The 12709-nt window shown below is 46.4% G+C and overlaps 1 pseudogene across 1 annotated transcript; it reads left to right on the top strand.

Annotated features, from left to right (window-relative positions):
• Window positions 1-10602: 10602 nt before the first annotated feature.
• LOC309545032 (lamina-associated polypeptide 2, isoforms alpha/zeta-like) lies at window positions 10603-11736 on the top strand (annotated as a pseudogene). The gene has a single exon. The product of its transcript is annotated as a lamina-associated polypeptide 2, isoforms alpha/zeta-like (transcript).
• The last annotated feature ends 973 nt before the right edge of the window (window positions 11737-12709 follow it).

The following is a 12709-nucleotide window of genomic DNA, read 5'->3' as shown; positions in this document are numbered from 1 at the left end:
ATGCGCCGCACCGGCCCCGCTCGTCATTTCCGGGCGACGCCGCATTCCCCTGCTAAACAGCTTCTGGGCATGCCCAGAAGCTGTTTAGGAATGCGGCGCCGCACCGGAAGTGACGAGAGGGGCCGGTGCAGTGCATTCTGGGACACGAAGATGCGGAAGAAGACGGAGAAGAGGACCGCGCCGGCTTCAGCTGCCCACAACCGAGATGGAAACGCTGTGGAAGAAAATTTCTAAGTAAGTATTTCTTCTAAAAGGTAAGTGCGAACCGGGACAGATCAGAGGCTAGCCATTGTGGAATGTGCTAGCCCTGACTGTCCCGGGGGTATGTTCATCCAAAAAACGTTTCTCTGCCCGGAACTCCGCTTTAAACTCCTTGTAATAGGAATAAAAGTGATCAAAAATGTTTTTTAAAGGGACAGTGTAAAAATAAAAGGTAAAATAAATAAGAAATAAAAAAAATAATAATTTAAAGCGCCCTGTCCCTCCAAGCTTGCGCGCAGAAGCGAACGCATACGCAAGTCACGCCCACATATGTAAACGGTGTTTAAACCACACATGTGCAATAATTCTATCCCTGGAACTCCTCTGTAACTCTAAACTGGCAATCTGTAGAAATTTTTAAAGCTTCGCCTATGGAGATTTTTAAGTACTAATGTTTGTCATTATTCCACGAGCGTGCGCAATTTTGAAGCATAACATGTTGGGTATCTATTTACTTGGCATAACATTATCTTTCATATTATAGAAAAAAATTGGGCTAACTTTACTGTTTTCTTATTCTTTTATTTAAAAAGTGTATTTTTTTCCAAACAATTTGCGTTTGTAAGACTGCTGCGCAAATACAGTGTGACAAATAGTGATGGACGAACATCGGCCGGGGCGGTTCGCTATCGCCAGCTGCAAATTTTCTCAAAAGTCCGCGAACCGCGAGTTCGCGGCGGGCCCCATTGACTTTAATGGGAGGTGAACTTTAAAAACCTTTAGGTCATATTTGCAGCCACAAAAGACGTACTAGCTGTGCACAAATAGTCCCAGCACATGGACAATGTCATAACAGAAGTATTGCAATTGAAAAAGTTGCCCTAAATTTTATTTTTTTTTTTACAGCAAAAAATATATATATTTTTTTCATAAATCAGCCAGAACTGACAGCAGCCGGTAAATACATTGTCTAATACATATAGGGTCCATTCACATTGACAGAGCGATTTGTGTGTGACTGCAGCCGATCTCTAACTGCCCCTAAAGCAACCACTGGATACCTGCCTCTATAGTAAAGAGACTGTAATAGACCCTATAACAACATTGGAGCATTTTAAATGACTTTTGTGGACATTGACAAAGCGATTTCTGTGTGACTGCAGCCGATCTCTAACTGCCCCTAAAGCAACCACAGGATACCTCTCCCTAAGCTCAAAAGATACTAGCAGACCTATACCGAAAAATACCAGCCCTGAAAAGGACTTTTGTGGATCTTCACAACGCTATATGTGTCTAGCAAACTCTCTTTACACTGGCAGAAAGCAGAATGTGAAATGGCTGCCAGATCGGGTCTATTTATAGGGTAGGGGGACTGTCCATGTGCTGGAATGTTTCAATTGGCTGTCCCGTTCCACCTGACGGCTGTGTCACGGGTTAAAGTTCTCCCCAATGTAAACAAATATGGCCGCCGCGAACGATGCCATGTGTCCGAAAATTTGGCGGGTAGCGAACAAGCAAAATTCGCCACAAACCGACTGCCGGGCGATCTCTAGTGACAAAGTATTGCAATGATCTCCATTTTATCCTCTAGGGTCTCTGCTATAATGTTTGGGGGTTCTAAGTAATTTTCTAGCAAAAAAAAAACTGATTTTAACTTGTAAAAAACAAGTGTCAGAAATTGGCCTGATCCTTAAGTGGTTAACCACTTGCCCTCCTCCTTCGTGACCAGGCCATTTTTTGCAATACGGCACTGCGTTACTTAAACTGACAATTGCAGAATCATGTGACACTGCACCCAAATTAAATGTATGTCCTTTTTTTCCCCACAAATAGAGCTTTCTTTTGGTGCTATTTGATCACCTGTGTGGTTTTCATTTTTGCGCTATAAACAAAAAAGAGCGACAAATTAAAAAAAAAAAACTATATTTTTACTTTCTGCTATAAAACATATCCAATATGTATTCTGCTACATATTTTTGGTAAAAAAAAATCCCAAAAAGCATATATTGATTGGTTTGCGCAAAAAATGATAGCGTCTACACACTATGGGATATTTTTATTTATTTATTTTTACGAGTAATGGTGGCAACCAGCGATTTAGAGCCGGTTCACACTACCACGACCAGAAAGTCGCCCCATGAAGGAGCGACTTTTAGCAGAGACTTGTAAGACACTTGCGAGAGACTTGCAATAGACTTGTAAGAGACTTGTAAGAGATTAAAATGATAGGTGACTTTGTCTGTGGGGAATGCCTGGCTAATATTTTTCTTCTTCCTGGAAAGTCTGATAACAAGTTGCTTGAAAATAGATAAGGATCTGACTTAGAGGCGACTCCCATTGAAGTCTATGTGCACAAGTTGGATAGAGGTCGCCTTAAAGTAGTACAGGAACCTTTTCTGAAGTCGGAGCGACTTCTGTAGTGCATATTAAGATGACTCTCATTCATTTACATTGAATTTGTAATGACAAGAGACTTGGAGCGACTTGAGGGCACACAAGTCGCGTCCCAAGTCGGAGTAGTGTGAACTGACTTATAGTGGGAGTGCAATATTGCGGTGGACATTCTGAAAAAAACTGTCACTTTTTGGGAACCAGTGACATTAATACAGTGGTCAGTGCTAAAAAAAAATGCACTGTCACTGTACTAATGACACTGGCTGGGAAGGGGTTAACATCAGTGGCAATCAAAGGGTTAAATGTGTGCCAAGCCTGTGTTTTTCTAAAATGTGGGAGGTGCTTTTATTAGGGGAAGACATTGATCCAGAGACACAGGATCCATGCCTTCCCTCCTGTCAGAACGGCAATCTGCCTTGTTTACATAGGGCCTATGTCATAGGCAGACCTCTGTTCTGCCTCTCTGCTTGATCATTTGCGGGTGACGGTGGCCATCGCGTCCGTGGTACCCTCCGCTGGGCTCCCGCTGTGTGTGTGGTCATAGCGGGAGTGAGCCCCCTATCCAGAAGAGCCAGATCATGTATTTATACCTGATTCGGCACACAGGCAGCGCCCTGTAGCAGTAAGACTGCCATGGGGTGGACCTGAAGTTGTTAACCACTTGCCGACCGCCGCACGACTATAAACGGCTGCGGTCAGCCCCTCCTGGGCAAAGTGACATATGGGTACGTCACTCGCCCACGAGCCTGTAGGGGGCGAGTGCGCGCCTCTGCCGGCTCGCTCCTGCCCCCGCTCATTCACTGACATCCCCGCGCGAGTGACCGGCGGCTCCGATGTCTGCCAGCCACTCGCAATCTCGCTCAGGAGAGGGAGAGAGGCAGACAGCTGATGTAAACGCAGCTGTCTGTCATTCTCTCTTAGATCATGACAGAGGCTATGCGATCCTGCTATGTAGGATCGTATGTCTCTGTTATGATCTAACAAGCCACGCCCCTTGACAGTTAGAATCATGCCCCTAGGGAGACATTTAACCCCTTGATCACCAAGTTAACCCCTTCCTGCCAGTGTAATTTTTACAGCAACAGTGCATATTTATAGCACTGATTACTGTAGTAATGTCACTGGTACCCCCAAAAGTGTCAAAAATGTCAGTCAGGGGTCCGATCTGTCCGCCACAATGTCGCAGTCCTGCAAAAAAAATCGCAGATCCCTGCCATTACTAGTTAAAAAAAACACAATAAAAATGACATAAATCTTTCCCGTAGTTAGTAGCTGCGATAACTTTTGCGCAAACCAATCAAAATACGCTTATTTGCGATTTTTTTTACCAAAAATATGTAGCAGAAAACAAATTTGCCTAAAATGTTAAAAAATTTTGATTTTTACTTTTTTTTTTGAGAATTTCTTATAAAAAAATGTGAAAAATATTGTTATTTTTTCAAAATTGTCGCTCTTTTTTTGTTGATAGCGCAAAAAGTAAAAAAAAGCACAGGTGATCAAATACCACCAAAAGAAAGCTCTGTTTGTGGGAAAAAAAGGACGTCAATTTCATTTGGATACAGCGTCGCACGACCGCGCAATTGTCCGTTACAGTCACGCAGTGCCGAATCGCAAAATAGGGTTCTGTCTTTGAGCAGCCAAATCCTCCGGGGCTTAAGTGGTTATCACAGCCCACAAAACCCATAAAATATGTGCATGAAAAACACAGAGAGCGCTGGAAACAAGGCCTAAAAAACGGCATCAATTGCACATACAGTACATAGATGTGAACCTAGCCTATGGTGTGCTGTGGTGCCATTCCTTTTTAAATTTAAATGTACTATGGACATCCCCCGCACATGTGTGCCCTCCTGCCAGCATTGGATTGTACACAGCGAGAGCCTGTCAGCAAGTCCCGGCCAATGATTTATGGTCGGGACCTGCTGATTGGTTGTGTGCAATTAGAGCCCTGTGTTGACAATCAACACAGAGCTTTGTACACAGGGAACACAAAGAGATCTGTAGTAAAAAGCAGCACACATTACATATTGTTAGGTACACATTTAACCCCTTGAGCTCCTTAGATGTTAACCCCTTCCCAGCCACTGTCGTTAGTACGACAGTGTATAGCAGCCGTCATTAAATGAGGAAACGGACCGCGTGATGCTTGCGCCCAAACCGTCAGGCTGCTACCTCTCAGCAGCCATTGGTTTGCTGGGACCGCAGGTGTCCCAGCAACCAGTGACTTCCCATGTGTGCTTCCCGCCCCCCCCTGCTTCTGACTGCGGCTCCCAGCTCTCACTCACAGCCGTGCCGCGAGTTGGGGCTTGATGTCACGTGCGCGCCCCACCCCCTGCTCCTGACTGCGGCTCCCAGCTCTCATTCCCAGGGGCCACGAATTGGGGCGTGATGTCACGTGCGCTCCTAGCTTCCCTGCTGCTCGCCGCTCCTGGCTCTCACACCTTGGGAGGTATATCACATTTTCTGCCCCCTGCAGCTTGCTGAGTGCTGACTCCTGCCCCAAAGGTACGTGTGGCACATTTTTTTAAAGGGGATTGCTGATGAGAATATTTTTATAAAGTGCTCACTGATGGGCATATTTTGTTAAGGGGCACACTGATGGGCACATTTTGTTGTGCCTATCAGAGTGCCCCATAAAATAAAATGTGCCCATCAGAGTGCCCCTTAACATAAAGAGTGCCTATCAGCATGCTACTTATTTTATGTTAAGGGTCACTCTGATGGGCGCATTTTATGTTAAGGGGCACTCTGATGGGCATGTTTTATGTTAAGGGTCACGCTGATGGGCACATTTTGATGTGCCCACCAGAGTGCCCCCTAACATAAAATGTGCCCATCAGCATGCCCCTTATTTTATGTTAAGGGTCACACTGATGGGCAAATTTTATCCTAAGGGTCACCCTGATGGGCATATTGTATGTTAAGGGTCACGCTGATGGGCAAACTTTGTTCTGCTCATCAGAATGTCCCTAACATAAAATGTGCCCATCAGCGTGCCCCCTTATTTTATGTTAAGGGTCACGCTGATCGGCAAATTTTATGCTAAGGGGCACGCTGATGGGCATATTTATGCTGTGGGACACACTGATGGCCATATTTTATGTTGAGGGGCACTCTGATGGGCATATTTATGCTATGGGACACACTGATGGGCATATTTTATGTTAAGGGGGCACTCTAATGGGAATGCCTGATGTAAGGTGGCACTGTGATGGGGACACCTGATGTAAAAAAGCACTGTGATGGGGACACCTGATGTAAGGAGGCACTCTGATGGGAATGCTTGACGTAAGGTGGCACTGTGATGGGGACAACTGATGTAAAGGAGCACTGTCATGGGGACACCTGATGTAAAGGAGTACTGTGATGAGCACATTTTTTTGTGCCCATCAGAGTGCCCTTAACATAAAATGTGCCCATCAGCATGCCACTTATATTATGTTAATGGGCACACGGATAGGCACATTTTATGTTAAGGGGCACGCTGATGGGCACATTTTATGTTAAGGGGCACTCTGATGGGCACAATTTATGTTAGGGGGCACACTGATGGGGATATCTGATGTAAGGGGGTACTCTGATGGGAATGCCTGATGTATGGGGGCACTGTGATGGGCACACCTGATGTAAGGAGGCACTGGGATGAGGACACCTGATGTAAAGGAACACTGTGATGGAGACAACTGATGTAAAGGGGCACTCTGATGGGCACACCTAATCAAAAGGGCACTCTGATGGGCACACCTGATGTGGTGGGGACAACTGATGTAAGGAGGCACCCTTATGGTGACACCTAATGTAAGGGGGCATTCTAAAGAGGACACACTATGCAAGGGGGCACTGTGATGGGGGAAACTTATATAATGAGGCACTCTGATGGGGACAAAAGATGTAAGGGGGCACACTAATGGGAGACGCCAGATGTAAAAGGGCCTTCCATTGCCGAAACCTGATGAAAGTGGGCACTCTGATGGGAATACCTGAGGGAGTACTCTGATGGTGGCAACTGATTTATTGGGGTAGTCTGACGGGGGCACCCAATGTGATGAATTACTCTGATAGGGGCAATTGATGTAAGGGGGAACACTGATGGGGACATTTACATTTACAGAGTATTACCAGAGTGTGTGGAGGAAAAAGTAGCAAAAGCGCCAGAGAGCATGGCTTGTGCCAAGAATAGGAAGGTAGACGCTGAAAACCAAGCCTTCAAAGATGAATGGACAGACCAATATATGTTTAATTCTTCCTATGGCAACTTTAAAAACAAGTTTGTCTCATTTGCTGGGAAACTGTGGCGATAATAAAAATTAGCAATGTGAAGGCCACTACAAAACAAAACAAAGTTCGTTTGAGCAAGCATATCCACAGCATTCCGAGGTGAGGGCACGTAAAATAACTGAACTAAGAGCCCAGTATGACAGATCCACCAAAGTCCTCTCACATTCATTTACAGCCCAGCAGCATGCAAATGAATGTTCACTTAAAGCGGAGTTCCACCCAAAAATGGAACTTCCGCTTTAGGTATTCTAACCCCCTGACATGCCACATTTGGCATGTCATTTTTTTGGGGGGGGGAGCGGGTACCTAGTTTTGACAGGTACCCGCTCCCACTTCCGCTCGGAGCGGCGCAGCGCCCTGAACGGAAGTTCTCCTCTCCCCCTCCCTCCCTGCAATCTTCTGGGACACGTCAGAGGTCCCAGAAGATTGCCGGCCAATCAAGACGCTCAGCACGACTCGCGCATGCGCAGTGGGTACCCGGCTGTGAAGCCGCAAACTGTCACAGCCGGGTGCCCACAGCAGTGATGCCGGCGCCGAGGGAGAGGATCGAGGCTTCGGGCGGCCGCATCGCTGGACCGTTGGACAGGTGAGTGAAATGGCTGGAACTCCGCTTTAAAGTAGCATGGATTTTGGGGCAACACAAAAGACCATTTACCGACTGTACATTTGTTAAGGAGTGCTTGAATGCTGTTGCTGAAACTTTACTTGAGGGTAAACAAAAAAGTCTGTGTGAAAAAATCAACCAAATCCCACTATCAACGGCAACAAAAAAGACTGAAAATTAACAGAGGATGTATTGGCACAACTTGATGCAGCTATTCAGAGTGCAGTATACATTTCTTTAGCCATTGATGAATCAACAGATATAACTGATAATGCCCAGCTTTTGGTGTATGTAAGATTTTTTCACAAAGAAACGAAGGCACTCTGTGAGGACCTGTTAGGTGTAACACCACCTGAGACACATACAAGAGGACAAGACATATATGAGGCCATTAGGGAGATTCTGAAAAATAGGAAGATAGATCTGAAAAAAAGTGGTCTCAGTCACCACCACAGATGGTGCCCCTTCCATGGTAGGAAAGGAAAGAGGAGCTGTGGCACGATTGAAAAAGGACAACCCTGACCTTGTTGCTTACCATTCACCAGACTGTAATGTGTGCCATTCTATCAGAAAAGTTTGCAGAAATCATGGACACAATGAGGAAACTCATCAACTTCCTCTGTATCCTCATCCCATCAACATTGTTTACTAAGAGAGTTTCTTAAAGAAGTTGAGGCAAATGCAAAAAACCTTTTACTTCACAATAATGTTAGGTGGTTGAGTAAAGGCAGTGCATTGGAACACTTTTGGTCCATTCGAACAGAAGTAACAGCTTTCTTAGTACAACTCAAAAGCCAGAAAGTAAAACAGTTTTCACAAGTTGAGAGCACAATGGATAATTTAGCTTTCCTAGCATAGGTGTGCGCAGGGGGTGTGCCAGGTGTGCCTGGGCACACCCTAATCACCCAGTGCAGTGCAGATTCCCCCTATTGTCCAAGGCCCACTGCCCTACTGACACCGTCTGTGTTTTTATAAATTATTAAATGTTTGTTCTCATATATTTATAACAGTGTGTGTGTCGGTTTGTATATATATATATATATATATATATATATATATATGTATATATATACTATATATACACAAACACACACACGTATGTTTGAGCTTTGGGGTGCACACCCTAATGCAATAGGCTGCGCACACCTATGTTTCCTAGTGTACATAACATCACACCTTATGGAACTCAATTTAAAGCTCCAGGGCAAGAATAATTCCATCTGTGATTTGATGACTGCTGTCCGCTCCTTCCAGAGAAAACTGGATTTGTTTAGTGAAGATCTTCTAGGAGAGTGCTTGCATTTCACAAAGGTGAAAGAAGGAAAAGAGATGTATCTCCTTTTGTTGATTCATAGATAAACTGATTCGAAACTTCAGTAAAAGGTTTGACAGCTTCAGTCTTGGACAGCAGAACCTCCTGCTCATCCACAATCCATTCCTCATTAAAGATGTCAGAGTGTTTTCATAGGAGGTGATGCAGACCTTCAAGTGGACACGTGAGGGATCGCTACAGACAGAGCTTACTGATCTGCAATTAAATGTTGCACTAAGAGAGTACTTTGGAGGGACTGATCCTGCTACCGGTAACTCCTGGCTACAGACTGTGCCGGCCTCTTGTCTAATCAAGGTTGCACTACACACCTTGACCATGTTTGGATCTACGTACACCTGTGAGTCAGCTTTCTCCACTATGAACATTATTAAAACTAAGTATCATTCTAGGCTCACCAATGAGCACCTACATATGTGCATGAGAATGGCAGTAACTCAATTTCCTGGTGCCTCCATGGCAGCATACAGGTGAAAGAAGATCTAGCCCCCTATCCCATCATTCTCCTTTTTTTCCTCATACCTTCTTGACTGGTGAAGAGTAGCAGCACGTCCATACCTCTGCCGCTGGCAGCTTCTGCCGGGTTGAGCCTCTCCCGTGCGCAGTCCCTGTTCTCGGGTCGCTCAAAGCACTAAATAGACTGGGAGCCCCCTTCTTTGGATCTTTGGGGCATTATTCGCAGGGTTTTCTCATAGCAACACCATCCTGCCTTTTAATTTTGGATGTCTGGCAGCGTGGGATCGCCAGAGGATCAGCTTATTTATTTTCCTTCCCTTTTCTTTCTTACAGGGGGTTTCTGTCAGCTTTCCCTCCCACTTCCCCTTCTTTCTGGACCATTCCCCAAGTTTTCCGTGGGTTAAGTTATCAGCTTCATTCAAATCTACCTTTGTGATGCCGCCTCAGCGTGTGCAGATGCCTTTCTGGCCACTCGTGGCGTTGCAGCGCCTTCTCCGATGACTTCCTGATCCAAGGCACCGCCTCCTCCTCGCTCCGTCGGTCGGGCCGAGTGCGAAGTGCGCATGTGCGGCCCCGGGACGCTCCAGCGGCCATCTTGGATGAGGGAAACAGGGCAAATTTTGCCCTTTTCCCTTTTAAAAGTTTACCAAATCAAGCAAAGTGGTTCCTGGACCTCCCCCCCCACCCCTAATCAGTATCCTCATTATATTTAAGCAGCCATCAGGGAGCAGCTCATGGCCTCTTCTACTTAGGTGGTGCCCTGCTTCTCCTGAGCCTTGAAAGCCCTGCTGGTAAAAAAAAAGATATATATATAAGGGGGAATGGAAAAAGGGGAAATAGTTCTCTTTTTCTTTCCCACCGGCAATATTCGGACAAATTTAATTTACTTTTTCCTTCTCGCTCCTTTTTCTTTCCTTTAAGCTGATCCTCCTGCCGTCCTTCCATGAGCCATTCATCCCGCAATCAAGATCCTCCCTGCAATAGGTATGTGACCAACTATCGGTAAGTAAAAAAAAAAGAGCAGGGCTGTTGGAGGTATCCGTTCTTTTCTTTCTCCAGTCCTGCACACTCCAAGAGGTCTGGGAAATCCTCCAGACATCGTAAGGACTACAGCCCGGATCAAAGGTCCCGATCATCTCGGCACAGATCCCATGACAGGTCAAGGTCACGGCACCAATGCCGTTCTCCTTCGCCTCCTTCCCGCTCCTCAAGGAAGAAGTGCTGGGCCTGCGGAGGTACCCCGCTTCCGGACAAGCTAGTCTGCAAAAGTTGCCTTAGGGAATACGCGGCTGATCGAGAGTCAGAGAGCCAACAAGTTGCTGACCTTCTAAAACAGACAATGAGGGACTCCTTCTCGGAGCTGGCAGATTTAGTTCCCGCTCAGACACTCACTCCGGGCACCCGGACTCAGCAGGCAGTTTCCGAAGCTCCAGGCCTGTCAACAGCCAGCCTTCCCCTACCTCCACAAGGCTGTCAAGCCAGAGAGACCTCCCCAGAGGAACACTCAGAGGAGTCGGCAGAAGAATCGGAACCCTCAGGGTTCAGTTATACGATGATTCCTTCCTTCATTCAAGCGGTTAAAACGGCAATTGAATGGGAAGATGCAGAGGAACCTCCGCAAACATCTAAGAGATACTTCCCCTTTTTTAAAAGGAAACAAATTGTTTTCTCTCTGATGGGAGAAATCAGGGAGGAAATCCAGGATGAGTGGCAGAGAACGGACAAGAAATTCTCCCTAGGCCGCCTCAACAAACTGTATCCTCTGGCTGAATCCGATACACAGATGTTGAATTCCATGCCGGTGGTAGATGCGGCTATAGTCCGTCTAGCCAAAAATCTCACCCTCCCTTTGGATGACTCTGCCTCCTTCAAGGATACCCTAGACAGACGGATCGATTTAGACCTTAAGAGAGGCTATCTCGCAGCAGGAGTAGCATGCAAACCAGCGATTGCACTTACCTCTGTCTCAAACGCTATCAGAGCCTAGACGGATAACGTCGAGACGGCCCTACGACAGGACATCCCCAGAGAGGATATAATCAATGCACTGGAGGAGCTCAGACTATCAGCAGATTTCGTTGGTGAAGCAGCCATCGATACAATTCGCTGCTCAGCCAGGGCTATGCTACACTCGGTTATGGCTAAAAGAGCCCTTTGGCTAAAACCCTGGGCGGCCGACATGACATCCAAGCAATCGTGGTGTAAAATCCCTTTCAACGGCAAGGCTCTTTTCGGGGAAAAATTAGATCAGGCTATCTCAAGAGTAACGGGAGAAAAGTCAGGTCTGTTACCGCAGGATCGAAAAGTAAGAAATCCTAGAGCCCATACGGCAAGATTTCGCCCTTCCAACGTCAGAGATTTCAGGAATTCAATACCTCAGAGAGAAGGCAGAAGACCCTGGAGGGGCACACAGTCTGCTTTCCTCACTTCCCGCAAAAAACAGAACCCTATCTGCTCCGCAAGAACCCGCTAAGCCCTTTTGACGTCAGGGAGACGCGGGACCTTCAGGTGGAAACAAGATTGAGATTCTTTCTGCCAGAATGGATTCAGCATTGCCAGGATCCTTGGGTCCTATCAACAATTCGCTCAGGCCACTCCTGGAATTTCTCTTGTCTTCCTCCTCGGTCCTTATTTCAAGAAACGAAGGTTCCAACGTCTCCTCGGAAAGCTCAAACCTTGTTTCAGTACATAGAATTACTCCAGATACAAGGGGCAGCTATCCCAGTGCCAGCTGCAGAGCGCTTCACAGGTTTTTACCCCCCCCTCTTTCTGGTAAAGAAAAGAACAGGAGGAGACTGGAGACCTGTGACAGACCTGAAGAGGCTCAACAAGTATATAGATCTGGAGAGCTTCAAAATGGAGTCGTTACAGACGATCATCCAGGTGGTACAGCCGGGGATTGGATGATTTCAATCGACCTACAGGATGCATACCTACACATTCCAATCAGCCCAATATTCCAGAGGTTCCTGAGGTTTGCGGTAGGTCAAACCCACCTGCAGTTTCAGGCTCTACCCTTTGGCCTCTGCTCCCCCCCTTTGGGTGTTCACGAAGATCCTCATCTCAGCATTGGCACCTTTACGGGAAAGAGGCTTACGAGTACACCACTACCTGGACGATATCCTTCTCTTAGCCAACAACCCAGGGAAGCTCATTTTCCACAGGGACATATTCCTACGGTCCCTATCGGAGCTAGGTTGGCTCATAAATCATGCCAAGAGTCAATTTGTGCCCTCCCAACAAATGATCTACCTGGGCATAATTTTCAATACACAGCTAGTGACTGTGTTGTTGCCTCTCCAGAAGGCAGAAGTTATTATGAAGAGGATGACGAGGGTCATGAGAGCTCGCTATGTGACAGCATCCCAGTGTCTGAGCCTCATAGGCACATTGTCATCGTGCATTCCTGTGGTTCCGTGGGCCCATTGGCACTTAAGGTATTTTCA

Source organism: Pelophylax lessonae (assembly GCF_965119305.1).
Source record: "Pelophylax lessonae genome assembly, chromosome: 1".
Classification (NCBI taxonomy): Eukaryota; Metazoa; Chordata; class Amphibia; order Anura; family Ranidae; genus Pelophylax; species Pelophylax lessonae.
The sequence above is the reverse complement of the archived record's forward strand: the minus strand, read 5'-3'. Positions and strand labels throughout refer to the sequence as shown.